This window comes from Hippoglossus hippoglossus, chromosome 8 (genome assembly GCF_009819705.1).
Source record: "Hippoglossus hippoglossus isolate fHipHip1 chromosome 8, fHipHip1.pri, whole genome shotgun sequence".
NCBI classification, from domain to species: Eukaryota; Metazoa; Chordata; class Actinopteri; order Pleuronectiformes; family Pleuronectidae; genus Hippoglossus; species Hippoglossus hippoglossus.
Genome location: NC_047158.1, coordinates 17,748,214 through 17,769,023, shown reverse-complemented (window position 1 = coordinate 17,769,023; position 20,810 = coordinate 17,748,214).

Genomic DNA, 20,810 nt, shown 5'->3' with positions numbered 1-20,810 from the left:
TTTGCTTCCACAGGGCAGGGAATCAATCACCCTGGTTGTTTAGCCAGGACCTGGTTCACTGTAGTGAATGTTGGTGCATAAAAATGCCCATTCACTTGGTTTGCATGCCTTCAAGGGACGAGTGCTTTGACAGAGTGTGATTGAATCTATAAGGAGGAAGCACAGTGAGAGAGAAGCGCCTCGAGGTTTAAAGGAAGGAGATTATAATCAGTGTGAACACAATGTTACTGTAAACACAAAATATTAATGAGCATGTCCTTCTCTTCTGTTTTTATAATGTAGTTAATGATGCATGTTTGTGTTAAATCTAACACAGAGTGGCAGCGAGTGCAGTGAGCACCAACCCACACTGATCTATTTGATTTCACACTGACAACACAGGCAAAGCAGCTTTTACAAGCTTTGCCATTCAAGTTGAGTTGTTCTTAATTTCAAGGTCACAAAAAAGCGGCTAAACAAAGTTTGTCCACAGAATTTGGGTCCAGACTTTCTCGATCACCGAAATCGTCGTCTTCTACGTGAATGGCACCGTTTTTGTTGTCCTGACATATTTATATTCTGTTTGTTTTTATGTTTACAACGTCATCAACATGTTCATTCCATCGTGGTGAATTCTGTTGAAAAAAAAATCCAATTTTTGGCAGATGCAGCAGAAAAAACACCCTCGTAGGAATTTAATTCGCATTTTGGCTCCTGTCACTTGATTTAATATCTAAGCCCTCGTCTTCCCGTGTCAACAGGAGTCTCATTTTGAGCCGTGACCTTTATCCAACTGACCACAGTGCTCTCTCAGAACCGGGTCGTAAATCTCACATGAAGCCTGTCACACAGAGCAGAGGTGCCGCTCAGCTCCGGTGACACCACTGCATGGATTTCTGCTTCAGCGGGTTCGGTTCTCATCAAGTATCATTCAAGACGATAATCCCAGAGGTGGTCGGATCGGTGCTCATTTATCTCCTCTGTCTGGTGCGTGCGTGCGTGCGTGCGTGCGTGCGTGCGTGCGTGCGTGCGTGTGCGTGCGTGCGTGCGTGTGTGTGTGCGTGCGTGCGTGCGTGTGTGCAGGGTGTCTACTGTGTCACTGTTTGTGCGCTCGTGTCTGCTCATGAGGCTTTGACCCAGAGAAGCTGAGTTCATTTTTAAAAAACACCCATTTTTAGATTTGGCTGAAGCTTATGTTTTTAGTCAGTTTAATTAATGGCTCTGGTGAGATTAATTCAATGAATACTTAAATCTGGTTAAATTTGAATCGACTCTGACATTTAGTTTAATCATAATTTGTCATTTTATTAAATACTTTTTTGGGGAAATATTTTACATCATGGATGTTGAAATGTTGAGTAATGCCACATGACATGAATTCGGTAATGCTAATAGGTTTGTTATTTCTCACTTAAAATTTCCTGGCAAGATTAATGTAATATTGTTCGTTATCAAGACGGTTTAGTTTTGTTTTGTTGTGTTGAGTTTATAAGCAATTATTTACTTCCAGGGGAGTTTCCCAGAAAGATCATCATTAGCAGATGACTTTTTCCCGTATGTTTGCTTGTGACATATTTTTCAGTCTTGTATTATTTGATGTAAAAAAAATTTAAGGTAGGAATGAATTAGTTATAATTTAGTAGCAGTTCACCTAGAGCACTGCCTCAGTTCCACAGAAGACAGTTCACTCCAGGGAACAGTGAATTCAATAAATCTAACATCATGTAAAACCTGTTGAGAAACAGAGGTAACAAGCTACTAGATTCAAATATTTATTTTGTACGGTGGCCTCAGGGTTAATGTTTGACCATGAAGAAAGTTTTTAAAACCTCATTATTATTAGTATTTTGGAAATGTGCATCTTTCACAGACAAGGACTTGAGAAATAATTTTCTCAGGGTCTTTTAGTCCCATTGTGTGCACTTTAATAAAGTGAGTTTGATGGATATTTGTACATGTTAGTCACGATTTCCTCGACTGAAGTAGCCGCAGAGAATCTCTTACAGAGAGATGAGTCCACTCAGAAATCAGCCGCAGCACGAGGCAACTATGAATAAAACCCGGAGGGATTAAGACCTTGTAAGAGGAGCACGTGAGCAGGAGGTCGACAATCTGTAATCCACTGGGGGGAAGAGACAGGGGTTTAAAAAAAGAACAAATCAGGGTGACGATGGAGGAGGAGGAGGAGCGTCTGCGTCATGCAGCTGTGACTCTCCATCAGAACATCTGGAGGGAGGGAGATGCAGGTGGACGGAGCAATTCTTTCTACCCCTGCTTCCACTGCCCGTAGCTCTGCCCTGTACAGTGAATACACATATATGCAGCAGGTAATGTTGACTAAAGATTGACGCTCAGCTAAGGACATATCTATTGATTTGTACACGTGATTAAAAAGAGCTGCAGTACATGCAGTAGTTGTAGTAGTAGTTTAAAGCAAAGGTCTGCAGGCTGGAGGTTGGGTTGATACCTGCCCTTGATTGTTTGAAGACGTTTGAGGATGTCCTGATCTGCCATTAAAGAGAAATTCTTTAAATGTTGACCAGTTGAACAGTTTGAAGTTTCGTCCCAACAGGGGATGATCAATTTATTAACATCCGTTCTTCTATGCAAATCTGGCATCAGTTCATCCAGCGGCTGCTGAAATATTTCACAGGACGAGTGAAAACTCTGTCCGGCTGTTGCCACTTAATGAAAGTTCAGAAGTTCACTGAAGTCATTGAGATTCATCCCGAGTGCAGTTTAATATCTGGGCCAAGTTCTGCGGCAATACATCGAATAGTTGTCTTAACATTTCACAAGAAGAACAAGTCAGAAGATCACTAAAGACAGGAGGCTTCATCCTCTGGGGACCAAGAATGACAATCTATTCAATGTACATTAAGATCAAAAAGACGGATCACATGACCGCTCCCCTGAAGTGAAGCCACAGCGTTTTGATCACCATCTGGTGGCTGGCTGCGGTACAGGTCATAAACCAGCCTCCTCCATGTTAGTAGATGGGACATGGACCAAAACTAAAACATGTCAAATAACCTTTTCTCAAAGATGGATTCTGTCATTTTGGCATTTTTAATTAGTTATTTGATGCTGTAGAAATGGGGCGAAACATAATGATTGACAGCTGAGACTGGGAAGTGTTGGACGTCCTTAGCAGCTCTGGTGTCCCCGAAGCCGCGCTGCTAACATGCTCTAAAACTAATATTGACTGCAATTAAAACGGAGAAACCTGAGGGATGTTCCCACCACGTTCACTTCTTTGAAAAACCGAGGATACCATCGCCATAAATTCAGACGAGGGATTACTACTTTTTAACCGCATAGGAAATGTTTCCCTCTAAAATCAGATGCCCTCAGTTTAAAAACACATCACGTAGTCTGACTTCTGCCGGCGTAAATGTGAATTTCACAGTTGAATATTATTGCAGTTGAGCCGTCTTGAGCCTTTTTACTTATGAATAGTAACATTTCACAGAATGTCATCATCGTGGCTGAACATCAGAGATGGACATCAGGTAATGGTTTTGCCCCGAATGCACACGTAGAATTTCAAAATGAGATCAATGATGTTTCTGTTATATAATATAATAATGTATAATTGAATATATTTATTGTATGCTCATAGGCTTAGAAGGTAGAGATGGTACTACAGGATGGATTAACCTGAATTCATCCTCCCCCCCCCCCCCCCCCCCCCCCCCCCCCCCCCCCCCCCCCCCCCCCCCCCCCCCCCCCCCCCCCCCCCCCCCCCCCCCCCCCCCCCCGCCGTTGTGGCTGTATTCAACCTGCTGCAGCTCAAATCCCCTCCCTGCTCATCACCATCTGTCTGGTAATCCCATCCACTGCTCCTCCACCCTTTGGTCACCTCACCCTAGTTTTCCTCTCTCTTTGTCTCATTTCACCTCTCACATCGCGGGCTGACGCAGACGAGGACGGGGTCGGGATATTTTCAGACCCGCCCGCTGTATACGTGTGGCTCCCGGAGCACAGACTGTCCCGAGCTCTGGGCCGCGCAGGAAAAAGCCGCCGAGCCGACAGAGAAAGACACTTATCCCGACATAGAGGGAGTTCGGCAAATGTCAAAACCTTCTGAGACAAGTGCTGAGAGGCCACTCAACCAGCCGGCTCATTATTTCACACACAGGCTCTAATTATAGAAGTATAGTGTATATTCCACCACGTTTCGTGCACAGAGGCTGAACAAGAGGCCACAATCTGAACGGGTGGATGATCATTAAAGAGGATTTTCCCGTAAGGTTCAGAGTAATGACATTACATCAGTGCTACTATTCAGTGACCTGTCGCCGCCTCTCTGTCACCGACTCTGCATCTGAACTGAAGACCCTGAATGTATGAATAGATAAAACACACACACACACACACGTGTGTAGTGAATCTGTGATGTTGATAATCCAGTTAAGTATTTACTTTTTTACAGTAAAAAAAACCTGTCATGTCGTGTCATTGTTAACTTCGACTCTTTGGCTCCACACGGGTTTTTCTGCTTTGTGTCCACTCCACTTATTCTCTGTTGCATAACAAAGAACCTCCGGTATGTAGAGCATGTACACTCACACATGTGCAGCTGTGGCTGAGGAGTAGAGCGGTCGTCCTCCAACCTGAAGGTCGGCAGTTCGATCTCCAGTCTTCCCCATCTGCATGCCGAAGTGTCCTTGGGCAAGATGCTGAACCCTGAATTGCCCCTCATAGAACAAGAAAGTGCTGTTAATAGATGCACTGTATGAAAGTGTGTGTGAATGGGTGAATGTAAACTGTACTGTAAAGAGCTTTGAGTGCTCATCAAGACTAGAAAAGCGCTATATAAATACAAAACCATTTACCATTTACATGTGGCTTGTCTTTAGACTGTAGGAAGAAGTGTCAGAAAAGTGTCATATTTAAAAAACCAGATCCATCTTGCTGTCACTTCTAACCACTGTAGCACTCTGCTGCCTGAGAGAAACGAAAACAGTAAATAATGTTTAGGTACTAAAATAAAAACGTGTTTTTAGACAAATGTTTGCCAACATATCAACTTTCTTGTTGCTTAATTCTGTGAATTGTCTTTGGGTTTTTTCCTCTATGTTTTCTTCCGATGAACTGCTGATAAACCACAAAACATGTTCCTCAGCAAAAACTATATTGGTGTGACAGATTGACTGAATATGACAGTGAACTGAATTCAAAATGAGGACGTATATCAGAGCTGTGAAGAGAAGCCTGCTGTGAACGTGTTTGTGTTCCTGCCAGAAGGTTCATCGAGATCATAGAGCAGCAAAAACCAACATGTTCAAAGGCAGGATCAAAAATCCCAAAGGATTTCAAAACAAAGTCAACGTACATATACCATGATGGGATTTTGCCCCCTTTCATACCTTTATACTCATGAAATATTACTGGCTACTCAGAACATATGCACACACGGACTGGAAAGCAGTTCAGAAATCTCGGTTGTGGTCTCACATCCACCCCGAGTGAGAGCGGCGAGTTGATGGCTTTGAACTCGGCTCCTCTGGGATCTCCTCTGTCTTCCTCCTGATGCGTGTGGAGCCCGGAGGCCCGATTCTCACCAGTGAGAATTCATGAATAACGACAATTCGCGGTCTCTCTGACATATAAAGTGTGATCAGATCGGCTCCGCACTAGTGACCTTCCGCGGCGGTTGAGGAAGACGTGGCTAAAAGGACGAGAGGGAGAAGAGAGAGAGCGGCGGAATGGTGTGAAGATCAAAAGAAACTGCTGCAGGACGAACGCATCTGATCAGACGCCTGACGAATTCACTTAGAAGCCAAGTTAGTGCCAGGTTGTTATTTCCCTCATGCAATCATGCACAGTGCATCATATCGGTATGTTTCCCCAGCAGACTCCGGTGGAGTGTAAACCCCCACTGATGCTCCCGTTCCTTCGCTGTAGTCAGATGCCTTCGAATGCAACCCGGTGTGAATATTTTCCTGAATATAGCTAGAGGCCATGGGAGGGTTTTGCATAGCAATAGCACGCGGCGAAGCGCAGAGGAGTCTCTTGCCAGCCGGCTTTCAAACACACATCCATCATCTCCCCAAAGAGTGTCAAATTAGCAGTGGGCTAAACAGGTGGCTTGTCAGCGGATGCCAAGGAGCTAGCAGGAGGGAGATTGAGGTCATGTTTGTTTGATTGCCTCGGGGGTCAAGTACCAGATGGATTAGACTTCTTGGTTTTCGAGGGTTGCAGAAAAGGGGGGGGGGCGTGACTGTTTAAGTGTTGTAGTGTAAATGGGCAATTAGAGCCCCCCTGCTAAGTTTTTTAAAAAAGTGCTGATACTAAAAGAGGATGTTTGTTTTGGAGTGTTCCGCATTACCACTCATGAGCTCATATTTTTTAGAAGAAGAAATTCAGTGAAAACAGTCTTGTTGACTTTCTGTCAGGGAGGGTGAATATTATAAATTTTTATTGTGAGCAAAGCTGAAAATGATCTTCAGGAACTTGTCCTGCAGGTGTTAACTATAATTATCTTACTGGTGTAGCTGATCAAGTTCAATCAGTAACTTTGTGTCTTTCAAAACAAATCACACTTAGTCGTCCCCGTTGTTCAGCCAAGCTACTGCTGTGGATAATAATGTTTGTCTGTCGGCCCAGACAGAAATAAACTAAAAACTAATTCTGGAAGTATTGCAGTTAAAGTTTGTAGAGACGTTCGTGGTCCTCAGACAGTTTCTGAATTACCTAACGAGATATTTTATGACAGAGGGAGAAGTTTTATTTTAACTTTTGTGCTGTGTTGTTCTCAAGTTCTTTGTCTCAGTGAAATCTTGTTGCAACATCGGTTCAATATGCTCTTTGTTTTATATGTGACCTGCTCTCGTGACGTTTTTTGGCCAATTCAGGTGGACAACTGGGAAGTTTCTTGATTTAAAAAAACAGACCTTGATCTACTTTTGAAAACCATCCATCCATTATCTATACCGGGGAAAAAGCGGATCCATAACCATAGAAGACACAGACGGAAATGTCAAGCGAGTTTGTGGTGATAAGATGTAAAGAAAATCACGTGATCTCTGCAGCGGAGTTAATACGTCACTTCCTGCCTCTGTGCTGCACCCGGCTGCTCCGCCTCTCACCTGAATAATGCAGAGGATTTGTTCCTCATGTGAATGCGTCCGTGCAGAAAACCTCCTGCTGCTTTGTGCATGTGTGAAAGGAAAACTGGGTAAACGGCTTTAAAGTCTAAATAGGCTGAATTTCGAGTCTCCAATCAACCGTAAGGAGAGGAGGTACTAGAGTACCCACAGAAAACCCTCGCAGACAACTACTACAGTACTAACTTTTGCTGTGAAAGTGATCTGAGGTCAAGCAGGCTGAGGAGCGGCAGGAGGCCGGGATCCGACTGGCAGAGCGAGCGGCGGAAACAGTGACTCCAAAACAGACCTGCTTGGCGCGGCAGGTCGCTGGAAAACGACCGGGTGACGAACCTGAGTATCGTGGCCGCAACATTTGTATCACAGAGGAGGCGACTGAACAATCCAGGGCCGATTGAGTCCGTGTCTTACTTACCGCAGCACATGCTTTGCTACAGGTGGATAGTGGATGAATCATGGGAGTGTTGGAGCATGTACCTGAGAAAGGAACAGGGGACGATAAACAAAACAGAAGAGGATCACTGGGGAATATATGACATATACACTTTAATATGTATCATGTGTATATTAATGTATTCTGTTGTTAAGTTATATGATTTTCCTGTATTTGATGACCCGTGCTGCAAAGTAATTTTCCTCTAGTCCTACATTTACAATGCTGGGTGTAAACATAATATCCAGGGGATACAGTGTAATGGAATTCTGGCCGCTGAAAGTCTCCTCTTTCCCGTGTTTTTTCTCTCAGCAGTAAATTGGATCCAGTAATCGCCTCAGGCTGGAAACGAGATGATTTAGACAGTAATTTGTGGAAGACAACTTTGAGGTCAGTGGAGTCTGCCCATTCATTTGCATTCGGTTCTGTTTATCCCCCGGTCGTCAGTGTTGTGCCAACCGAGTGTTGTCTCACAGCCGCATTTCTCTTACCATCTGTCAGAATTTAATACCTACGGAGTAAAATCCTGATAGACAGGGCTCCTCTCGCTTCAAGTCGCAATTTAACAGCGATTCCACTGCGACTACGACCCGGCTCACGGTATCGTTCTCCTCTGCTGTGTTGTGATGAGCTGAATGTGAAGCTATCGCCAGGAGTTTCAGATTTGGATGCGTGGGCGTAATTCCTTAAGTAATGATAATCTGTGAGTTAGAGGAAGGTGACTGGGGGGTCAGAGTCGACTGCAGTGCGGAGGCCTCGCAATTCAGATGCACCCTCCCCCGTTTTTTTATACCAGTGGACCATTACCGATATGTATCTGGGTCTTTACTTGTCATTCAATTTCTATCAAATTTAGCGATTGCATTATGCATGTGGGAGCATATTACTGCCGTCTGTATTAGATCCTTGGGATCGCCTGGAGGGTTTTTTCTCCTGAACCACGTTGTTGTACAATATCGCTCGAAGCCCGTGGCCTGAACATCACAGGAAGTTTCCAGTGCGACTCCTGGCAGCCCAGTGTTTACGATCACCATTAATGACTCTTTCAAACCACCGGGCATCTTTTCATTAAGTCACATCCGTAGCTGAAGTGTTCAGACCCTGCCTCAGCTGCAGGACAAGGCAGTTATGTAATGCATAGTTATTTTTCACTAAGTTTCTGATATTTTTAGCTACACTAGTAGAATGGTTCTAGAAATGGTCTCTGACCCAGACTGAGTCTAGAATACTTTTGGATGTATTGCCATGAGCAGCTGTGGCTTTGGGAGGAAGAGAGGGTCGTCCACTAACCAGAAGGTCGGTGGTTCGATCTCCCGTTCCCACAGTCCTTAGTTAAGATGCTTAACCCCAAAGTGCCCCTGTCGTCTGTGCCGGCAGTGTATGAATGAAGAAAGTGCAGCTTTTAGGAGCGCTGCAGAATGTTTTGCGTGAATGAAATGCAACTTATACTGTGAAGGGTTTTATAAATATTTATAAATAACACATTTTCTGCAGATGGAATTCTTCTTCACTCCTCGACATCTACTTGATGGATTAGAATTTTGACTTTCATGTTTCTTAAGCTGTTTTCAGACATGACCTGCAGGTAAAATCTGGAGAGTTTACCGGCAGTTTGACTTTCACAAATGCACAAAGCAGCAGGAGGTTCTCTGCACAGACGCGTTCACAAAAACAAATCCTTCACATTATTCAGGCGATCATCATCACTCCGAGGCTTAATATGTGCTTGAGCACAGTCAAAACATTATCATCTCATTCATAAACTAAAATATTTATACTGCACCATAAACAGTCAAATTTCCTTCCTGTTGTATTTGTTTGTTCTCTGGTTCGCCCCCATTTACCGGAGACGTTGCAGTTTGTGACTCCCACGTAGCGTTTGGAGAAGTCTGAATTACCTTTTGTCGTTGTTTTGAATCTTTCCACGCACCCTGAGTGCTGCTTTGAGCTCCAGGCGCCTCACTTTTATCCTCCCAGCATTCCTTGCAAGTTCTGTAGAAACGCTCCAAGCAAACAAAATGGAAAAACGGTGCAACTCTGAGGACAGACACTGAAGCTCCTCCTCAGTTGGCCCAAACATGTCGGTGGTTTTAAACTAGGATAATAGAAAAGTTGGTGTTGTTTTGGTTGGTTAACATTTGCTAATCTTACACCTACAGCTAATGAGTGTAATGAGTGTAATGAGTGTAATGAGTTATCCTGTGCAGCCGGATGTTTGTGCCCATTACGTTGTGTAATGATGAGGCTTTAATCTCATATTCCTCATCTATTATACATCAGAATACAACAGAACATTATCTTGTGTGCATGTTTTTCTAATTGTGATATTGTGATTTAACTTTGCGTGCCTCAGTGATTAGGGATAAAAGCATCGTAAAACTGTCAGACTGCATCTTATACACACACACACTGTTTTTAACCCTAAAAACCAGATAGCTTCCTCCACAATTCACATTTAATGTATTCGTGCTGAATAAGAGATGAATTTTACTTGTGTGCATTTTTTTGGGGGGGGGCTTCTTAATGGAATTCAGCCCCAAAGATACAGTATAAATACAGAATCCCTGATTGGGCTTATTGAGCCGTTGGAGGTTTCTGTGCCTTTCTCTTCCCCGTGGTAGGAGGTTGAAAGGGAGCAGGGGTTTCTGTGTGCACAGCATTATTGGATGTGAAGAGTCATGATGTAGCCAGAGTCATCCTCTATTCCAAGGGCAATGTTCATGTTCAAAAAACCAGACTGCACTCTCACAGGTTCATGTACTGGACTTCAAATCCCTTCTGCCCCGACTACTTTGATGAGTTTTTATTGTATTTGTCTTTTTTTGCAGGTGCTGTGGTTAGTGATTCTGTGGCTTTGATTGGTTGTAAAGAAAAAAAGGATATTTACATCTTTTTTGCCTCAAAGTCGAGAGAGAACCTGAAAGGGGTTCCTGCGTTATTGATCCTTCGTGGATCCGACTCTGCAGGTGACACAACCTTCACTGTTATGTAACCCAAGTTTTCCTTGAGGAATCTCACGGCTGCCAGCGGCCACGGTTACAGACACTGGAAACTCAGAGCTAACCGTGCCTGCAGTGTTGGATGACATGGAGCCGCACTGGAGTGAGTCCTTCCCCCGAGTGCCGGGGAGAATTTAGATTTCCTTCAACACAAACAGACCGGCAGCCTTTGAGCAAGGGGAGAAAAAAAGCCATGTTGTCCTTGTCAGCAGGATTAGAACAGAATTATGTAATGTTGAGGAAAAAAAAAAATATCAGACTCACTTGTTGATGCATAATTGATGACGCTCAATAATTTCCTCCCTTCTTGGTTTTGTTTTATCTGTGGCTGCATAAGTTTAAGGTAATTCATAAACCACCGTCATTTCTGTATACGTTTGTTAATGTTGAGCATAAATTAATTTTCTTTTTTGCAGAGGGGTTTAGGGCATCTCAATGAGGGAGACACTGTTCTGCACCATCATAAAGACTTTGAAGCTGTTGTTTGAAAGTGAAGTGGTTGCAAAATGCTGCTTTAAACCATTTGATTTATATAAACAGTCAAAGATGTGATTGTGCACACAGGTGGGAGTCACCTGGTTTGAGGTGAATCTCTAATCCGTTATTCTCTGTGTGCAGGTCGCTCCTGCAGGCTCAGTGGCAGCTTCAGAGAGGGACTGCTGGAGGGGTTTTAGCCGAGTTCATCTAATGATTTGTCTTTATGTGTCACAGCGAAAAAAACACTTTTTAATTCCTGCATGAAAAAAAGTGTATGAATCATTCAACAACCTTTCACTTGACCTCGAATCATCGCATCGTGATTGTGATTGATTCATAAACATGGCTCTTTGCAAAGCTGGCAGGATGAGGGTTTATCAACAGGCTGCTGTTACCTTGACAGATCAGTGTCCAGGTCAGCCTTCACATTTAAGTGCTAAATGCTAGTGCACCTCATATTTTGGTTTCTAAGGAGATCTTTTTAGCTGCTAAATGTACATTCAATGCTTGACTTGAAGAAATAATGTGGAAAAACAACAGTGTCCTGCTGTTAACGTTAATGTTTTAGATGCTGGAAATAATTTTAGGCTGCAAGACAATTCAGGGAAATGTACGTTTCAGAGTTTAGAGCAACCGACAGGTGGCTTCATTTGTTGAGCCACACACACAATCTGTGCATTCACATCACTGGTGAGAGGCTGTAAAACTTAAACAGCAATAAATAGTAGATGTATCAATAATGTTTATGCATTTCTCCTGAATTTAGCATCAGTCCCTCTGGCCTTTTTGAGAGTGGTGACAAAGAAAGCAGATGATGTCACTACGTTTGTACTCATTGATCATCAATCATCGTGGAAGTGCTTTTCATATACTGCCTGTTTTTTTTACCTTAACTCCACCTCCTCCCTAGATGTGATGTTGTTTTTGCAAAGAAAAAGAACAAAGACATAAGAGCAGACAACAAAGTCTGGAAACCCTGCGTCTGGTTTGATAGGAGTCTTGTCAGGCTGTCCCACAGGAAGCTGCGTGTCAGGTCGAGGCCGATCGTTGCCACTCTTCTTCGGGCTGCTCCATGCCTCCCTGCACTGGACCATTCAAAAACTTTCCGGAGTACGTGCCAGATCGCTCTGTTAACTTCTGAAATCACACCTGAGCCGGAGCCGGTGGGGGTTTCGCCTGCTGCCGTATGTGTAACACACTCCTCATTTCTGCTCCCGGCTGGAGTCGCGGCGCTCCAGGTGAAGTGCAGGAATGAGAGAAGTGGCGTCCAGCTCCGTCCTCGTTGTACATCGACTCACTTCACTGCGTGCATTTTAAGTTTTTAGATCAGAGAGGAGGAGGGTAAAAAACAGGAGGCTGTTTACTGAAATCCCTCACATACTTAAGTAAATCCTCCTCTTCAAAGTAAAGGGGAATTACCGCTGACAGCTCACACCAGCGAGTAAGTCGTGAGTGTGTGTGGAGCACAGCGGAAGGTGAGAGCTGATGTCAGCGCTGCTACCAAAGGGCTTCTGAGTTTGGAAGACTTTCCAAAGAGATGATGATAATATTGGAGGTATTACATTTTCATAACCTCTCAACTCTCCCACAACTCCCTGTAGGTTGACGGGGGAAAAAAACAATGCACCGTATCTGTACGGAAGCACAATCATTTTAAAGTCTTCCTCGATACCAAAGGTTTTGTGAATACCCACAGAAAGGGACGTGATACGCAGAGTATATTACACTTATATGAGATGGACCATCAAGGGACTGGGTGGAGCAGAGCAGACACAGAAGTTAGAGGAAGTTTCTGCTTTCATGTGTTTGTGTGTCTGCTCACAGATTCCAGCAAAAAGCCTAATTACAGTTTAAATTCAGTTTTATTTGCCATGAGCTTTACCTAACGTTAACCGCGACATAAGTACGCTGCTGTTTAACAAGATGATATTAAGGATGTTGACAGTTTAAAAGCTGCCAGTGAGCGAAATATAATGTTTAAATTAAAAAGTTTTAATTAAAAAAGTTTTCTTCTCTTTGTTTGTTAATCTGCAGGATTACGCAAAAACCACTAAACCAATTTCCTTGTAATTTTTTGTGGAGGGGGCGGGGCATGAGCCAAGGAAGAACACATTGCATTTGGTGCATTTCTGTATAAGGGGGCGGATGCAGGATATCTTTTTCTCTTTATGATTATAATTTACGGATCTTTTTTTGTTAATACAGATTTCTACAAAACTTGGTGGAAGGATTTGTCTCAAGGAAGAAGCAATTACATTTTGGTGTGAATCATGATCAGGGGGCGGATCCAGGAAGTTTTTATCACTCTCTTTAACATTGCGAGATCCTGAAGCCCTTATATTTAATCTTTGTGACTATTTAAACCTATATAATGAGTTATACATTCCCAGAGATTTTTTTAAATACCTAAAGTAAAGAGCACTAAACAGTATATTACACTTAATGCCTAAGATATGAGCTGGACCACCAAGGGACTGGGTGTATTATAGTTTAAATTACATTGAATCTTCCCCTGACTTTAACCATCACATTATAAGTTACCATGAAGTAGATGCTGTTTAACGTGACAATATTGACAATGTACATGAAAAATGCCAGCGAGCAAACATGTTTGGTGTTATGGTTTGAACCAAATTCACAACTTGCCCCTATTGAAGTGGATGACATCAAAAGAGGCTCTGCTCCAGTGCACTTCAGTCAGCAATGCAGCAGCAGTAATGAGAACCCGCACCTCCTGTGCACGTTTCTCCCAGAGTGCAGTTGCTGTAATATAAAGGGGGGTTTTACAAAAGCCAGTCTGGGTTACCAGAATTACAACTGAACAAATTATTGCAGTTAGATTGTTTCATGGCTGCACCGAGGACCCCCCCTGTCGGGCGCTGATCCCTGTTCTTTGGGAGAAAAGCACTTATTATTAATAATTCAGCACAGGAGCCACTTCACCATCAGATGTGGTGCTTTGTCCTCGCAGTGAGTGAAAGCTGCTGCTTAAAGCCTCGATCTTTGTTCTTTAAATTAAACCCGTCAACTCGCCGGATTGATGCACGCGGCTCCTGATTCCTGTTCTCCTCTGCGTCTGTGTTGACTTGTGATCACCGGAGTGGAAATTGGCCGCACATCATGAATTATTCCCATAATAAACTCTGCTGAGTGAAATTGTGATCAAAAGACGCCCAAATCTGGACTGTCAACGGATGTAGCTCTGTTGATACTGCTGACTACTTTGTCTTTAACAGAACAATCATGGGAGAATTTCACAATTGCACAGATAAGGCAGGAGGTGAGTCACCTGAAGCCAGACGCACACGTCAAAGGATGCAGCGACTTACACAACACGATCCGACTCTTGTGCGTGTATCACTGCAGAGCACACAAACCCATTGTTCCTGCCTCTGCATTACTTTGATTCTTCTTTCCCTTGAGTCATTCTATATACATGTACTTAGCTTTATACCACACAGTACGCATGAATACAGTGCTGCTGCTGCTGCTGCTGCTGCTATAATTAAATCCCATAATTGAAACCTGAGGGAATATATGTTTTTGTTCTCGGCTCTAATCACCATTCGCAGCTATACGTCAGCCGTGTGCATGTGATGGTCGTGTCTTTATGCTGAGTGTGGCGCTGCTGCCTTGCTCAGTCCCCGGCCTCTGTACATTATCTCACAGACTGATGACAAGCTCACAGCCAGAGGTCCGGCCTCCTCTCACTTCTTTACCTCAGAGATATCTGTGTCATCTCGTCTCCGCTCAGCTGCACGAATCTGCCGACATGTTCAGCTCAATGTCCTTTTTCTGCTTTACGTTTTATTTAAATTTTTCGTTCTTGTGAAGCACTGCAGCATCACAAATAATAAAGCTGTTTGCAGCAACGCCTGTGACGTCCATCTGAGATACTGAGATGTGATTATGTTCATGCATCAGTCAGGACGCTGTGGCCATTTGCCACACACACACACACACAAAACAAAAGATTCTTATGTCATCAAAGCTGCCGTCAGTTCTGTCGCTGTTTGTGGCAGGTGTGCGTTTTCATCTCTCCCTCACAAACACAAACACACACACACACACACACCTACATGTACATGCAGCTGTTCGGGAGGTAGAGGGGCAGGTACAGAAGAGAATATGCCAGAATAATGACTGCTATTCATTAAAGAAGTATTAAGAAATAATATGTCTGCAGTCGTTTACCTGCACGTGTTTCCTCCCCCCCCCAACCATTTTTATTGCCTGCAACTCATACACTCGTTATTTCTCTGCATATATTAGTGGCCACAGAACGTATGTTACATACGTGTTGAACAGTGCTCACACTGGGTTAATTAGAAGCACTGAATGCTTTGTGTTTTCTGTGAGCAACCGCATCCACAGAGCAGGGGGGTTTCAAGCAGGTGCAGCAAGTCTGCTCCTGATGGTCCACAATTCTTTACTAGAGCTGTCAACTACTAACACACACACACACACATACACACACACACACACACACACACACACACACACACACACACACACACACACACACACCTCCAGCTGCTTGAGCTTGTTATCTGTGGCAGAGCTGGGTCAGACCAGAGTGGATCAGGACGGGGGAAGATGAGTTCTATAGGCTCGAGCTCAAAGGACTTTATTTATTTGTGCTTCCATCTCACTGGAGATGCTTGTTTTTCTGTCTCATGGTCACTGATGGTGATTAGCATCGTATAAACAGTACTTGCTAGCTCTTTGAAAATTTGTTCAGTCGTCAATGTCTTTTTAACATGTCTCTTAATTGTTTAACCCCAAGAGCATCAAGGTGGAGGTTTGAATCCCGGTTCGGTCGTGGTCTGTCCTTGTTCTTTTCATGTTCTCCCTGTGTTTGCTTCCTCCCACAGTCCAAAGACCTGCAGATTGAGGATGAGGTTAATTGGAGACACTAAACTGACTGGAGGTGTGAATGTGAGCTGTCAGCCGCCCCCTCCCCTCCCTTCCCACACACACACACACACACACACACACACACACACACACACACACACACACACACACACACTCCAACCATTACAAGGTAACTGGTATAGATGATGGATGGATGTTCAACCCATTAACCTGCTAAATGATTTCCTGATTCAGATTCATTGACCCTGCTGACGTGCTGTAAAACAAGGATAAACAACAACAATGTATAAACGACAATATTTAACTGAGGCTCAAAAGCTCTCTGACAGTTTTACAATCAATATTCAACATGTTTAATAAGCGAATAATCTTCTGGTCTTTTTGGGTGTGAGTGTACAGACCGCTCATGTTCCAAGCAAACCACTGACCGTATTTCATTTAGCTCACCAGGTACTTTGTGCATATATTATTTTAATTAATGGTCATAAAAAATGCAAAAACTCATCTGCAGCTAGGACATTAACGATGGCAGCAACAACCTGTGTGTGTGTGTGTGTGTGTGTGTGTGTGTGTGTGTGTGTGTGTGTGTGTTAGAGTACAGAGAAACGCACACACGTCAGATATAGAAAGGGTTGAGGATGAAACCATAATGTGTGCGTTGGTGGGGGTGGTGCTTCAGGATGACATGGAGGACAGTGATTTTGAAACAATGAGATTTATTTTTTTATATTTTATTTCAATTTAATTGGAAGCCGACGCAGCATGAGCCAGCCTTGTTCTGCCTCCCACCCACATGGTCCCCGGTGCCACGGGGCCTCTTCGTGGAGACCTAATCTGAGCTGCGTGTGAAGGTTTCTGTGCTTTGCTGCAGTTGAAAGGCCCTGAGTGAAGGCATCTCCCCTCCCCTTTGAGGGGTGTCAGCGGGGGCTTTCACAAGGAGTATCTGACAGAAAAAGATGACTTCTGCCTCAGATCTGTCCAAATCTCCCTTAACTTTCGCTTCACATTTCTCCTCATGCATTTATTGCATCCCTTCCCCGGGGCAGGTTCTTGAAACGCATGCAGGACTGATATGTGAGATGAATTTATCTTGATTGAAGATCCGCTCTTGTTTTGAAATAAAGGCAACAGTCGCAGGGGGTTTAAACCGTGATCAGCACCCACACTGTAAAACATCGGAATAAATAATAGAATAAATAATTAAATCGAATAACGTACATGTGAAAATCTGTGTTTCTCTAACTTAAGAACCTTCTTCCGGTTAAAATAAATAATTGAAGATAACTAAAATCTAAAAAGTGTTTCATAAAAGTAATTTTTAAATAACTAAATAACTTAAATTACATTTTTAAGTCTCTAAAGAAGCTCATGTTTAAGGTAAACCAGCTTTAACTGATTCGCATGTATGGTTGAGTGCTGCATGTGTAATTGAACTGACTTGAGTTGGGAAGCCTGCAAACAAGCACTGGGGGCAAAACATTCATACACACATCTTGTTTTATGTGTTACTTCACTAAAATGAATGTAATTTGTTTCTATATTGTGATTTGCAATGTTTAATTTTCTGTCTTCTGTAGTTGTTAAGATTAAATGATATGGATTTACACTGTCTGTGATGTTTTCTTCATGTTTTCATTTCATTATCACACTTAAGTTACGAGTGTAGATGATGTAATGACCTTTAGTCTGTAATTGTATGTGAGTTAAGATCAATTCATGGTTTGTCCCTCCTCTTCATCTTGTCTGTTGGCTCCATGCAGCATCACACAGGTTCATGTTATTCCATTCGTTGGTCCTATTAAACGCTGAAATCAAAGGAATTCATTCCCATGTTGTCATCCCGCTGTCGCTCAATGACAGAGGTGGACCGGCCATCAGACAGCCTCCTCATTAGTGGCGGAGTGGTTGCTATAGTTACAGTTTCATTATATTCTGGTCAAATTCTTTTTTCCTCTGTAGTCATTCTTCTAAAAAAAAAATCTCTCTGCCATTCTTCAAATCGTGCCTGGATAAACAATAAACCGGCTCCAAGGTCACTTTGCACATACCTCGTTTCCTTTTTCTCTTTTTTCCTGCAGAGAGGATGTGAATGGATGGAATGCAACACGTCTCAATGAAGTCACATCTGACTCATGGATAAACGTAGCATGTTTTACCCCCCCCCCCCGAATACCAACACTGCAGAGGCCCCCGGAAGATTCCTATTGTCGGATGTTTTGATGGCACAGAGTCTTCGTGGTCAGCATTTCAACCGGCTGTTTCATGCTCGTTCTATTGTCCGACAACAAAAACAGGAAAACATGTGAATGAGAACATCTGTACTGGAAATGTGTCATTGTTAAAACACTGTGTACGAGCAGCAGAGGAACAGATACAGAGCTGGAACTGGCCGACGCTAAGCAGAATGTGAATATGATGCTATAAAGTCATTGACATGCTAATTGGTGTGGTAAGTCCTCTAGCGACATTTAGCCACTTTTCTAGCAGCGTTTATACTGGTTCCACAAACACAGGGAACCAGTCATGATGCAGCCACGTGTCTCATTTCCATGTCCACCTCCTCTCAGCGCTGGGATCTGTCTCCTCACGCTCCTCAGTGAAGTTCTGCAGTTCCATGTTGTTTCTCTGCTCTTCAACCATCCTTTCTTTTTCTCTCCTCCGTTCATTCCTCTCTCCCCACTGAGACTTTTCAGTATTGATAATGGCCTCAAGCTCTGCAGTCACATTAATTCGATTTTCAAATTTAGCCTTTTTCTGTGTGTTTATCAAAGGTTATATTTGTATTGATTAGAAACCAAATTAGGACATACAGTATGAATATTTGTGCGTTTGTGTGTGTGTGTGCGCCTGTGTGTGTTCTTGCGTGTGTGTATCTTGACATTGAAGCTGATCCTGAGCCTGAATTTTGAACAGAGCACATCCACTCTACACTTTTATGTACAGGTGATGAAATAAGAAGTAAAAATGATGAAATAAAACAAATAATCTTATCACAGGTATCCGGGGAGAAAGATGACTGTTAGATGAAATCAGATTGCGTTCGTGCAGAGTCTCTCTTGCAATGCAAAGCACTCATTTCACAGACAAAGGAAGAAACGCCATGCGGTGTTGACCAATGGATTATCAGGATGCAGACGTTCTGATCTATGCAGATCAATGCATGCACTTCACACCCATGTGGATATGTGCAGTGTATGTAGCCTGAGGACAACATTTAGTATCAGGATGGTTTTTGTTTTGCAGCTTTGTTCTTCCTTATGTAACATTGGCGCAATCTGCAATCACATCATGAAAGCTTTACTTACATACATCAGTGTGAAAAGAATGATGTAAAATGACAGAAAGCATCTTTGAGAAAAAATGATTTGACCTGTGTTCTTTTAGATTGTCCCATGTCCCATCCACTAACATGGAGAAGGTGGAACTCATGACCTATACTGCAGCCAGCCACCAGGGGGGCAATCAAGCGTTTTGGAAGCTGTCATGTCGTCCATCTTCATATTCAGTCTATCGTTGCCGTATATACAACGACTCCCTCAGCTCTATACAAAAAGTAACACTGGGAAATCCACGATGCATCTTTCATCTTATCTTAAGAGGCTAATTTTATCTTCTGCTTTGAGGATTGAGTTGAGAATTGCTCCCCTGCAGTCACTTCTGAGTCTGTGACGGGTTTTCATGGCAGAAAATAAGACTTTTATCTTTAACAGTTTGATTGTTGTATTATGTGACACACACTCTCAGTTAAATTAGGTTTTCTACAATTTGTGCCCCAGTGACACAGACTCCTGATCGAGTTGTTCAGAGTCTTGTTTGCCGAGAGGAGGCAAAAGGCGACTCAGAGCCTCGAACATCCATTTTAAATGAATTTTGTACTTTTTCGGCTAATTAGCATTCCTGCCAAATGAGACTCGTTGTTCTATTATAAAGGCCAATGCCAGCAAAGGTTGGGAGTTATACAATGCTCCATGCTAAGTCACTGACTTTCTCCCCACTTCCCTTTTACTTTGGAGATACTTTTCTCCAACTGATTCTCTCCTGTGTGCTGGTATTTCTTCTTTTTTTTTACAATAGGCTGTTATTGACATTTACTGTGGAAATGAGCCAAAATGTCAGGCCGTGCACCTCCAGCTGTATTTCTCGCTGTATTTGCAGAATAAGTCTCAACATCGGAAAAACAAAAGCTCAAAAGTTTCTGAATATTTGCAAATTTAAATATGGCTGTAGTCCTGGTGGCAAACAGTAGGGGGCTGTATGAGAGAACGCAAACAGTCAGTTGCTGCAGAGATTCTCTGGAGTTTCTCCTGCCAGTCCCCAAGTGAAATGATCGGAGAATGTCCGAGTGAGTCCACGTGAGAATACAGTAGGATAATGTCTGGAGAATTCACAACAAGCTAGTGATCCTGTTGATGATGTTTCTAACCCACAATGGACGTGAATAATTTAAAAAGAATTATAAATACTTCAGCATGAAAAAGAGGAGCGATACACAGAGACACTGAAGAAGATCGAGAGCTTTTGATGTCGAGAACTGACGCCAGTGTCGATGTGACAAAAACACATGATTTCCACACAGTGAAATTGACGTCCTCTCCTGCCTCCTTCCTGCTCCACGCAGGCGCCGCCCTTTCCCTGAATGCTTCTGTTTTTGTGACTGTGTCTGACAGACAGTCTCTTACTGCGTTCTTATTATGTGAAAGGAAAAGTCTGGAGAATACACTCAATTGTCTGGGTATTTTTTCCAGAGTTCATGACTGAAAACAGCTGAAGACTCTGGAAGCTTCCTCTGTCACCAGACATTCGGTGGCAGGTGTGAAGAAGCAGGATCTCTTTCTACCCTCACACACATTTACAGTTTCTATAACTCTAAACGAGTCCTGGGCCCAGCCGGAGGCGGAGTGTGATTGCACAGAGGAGCTGGTCTTTTGTCTT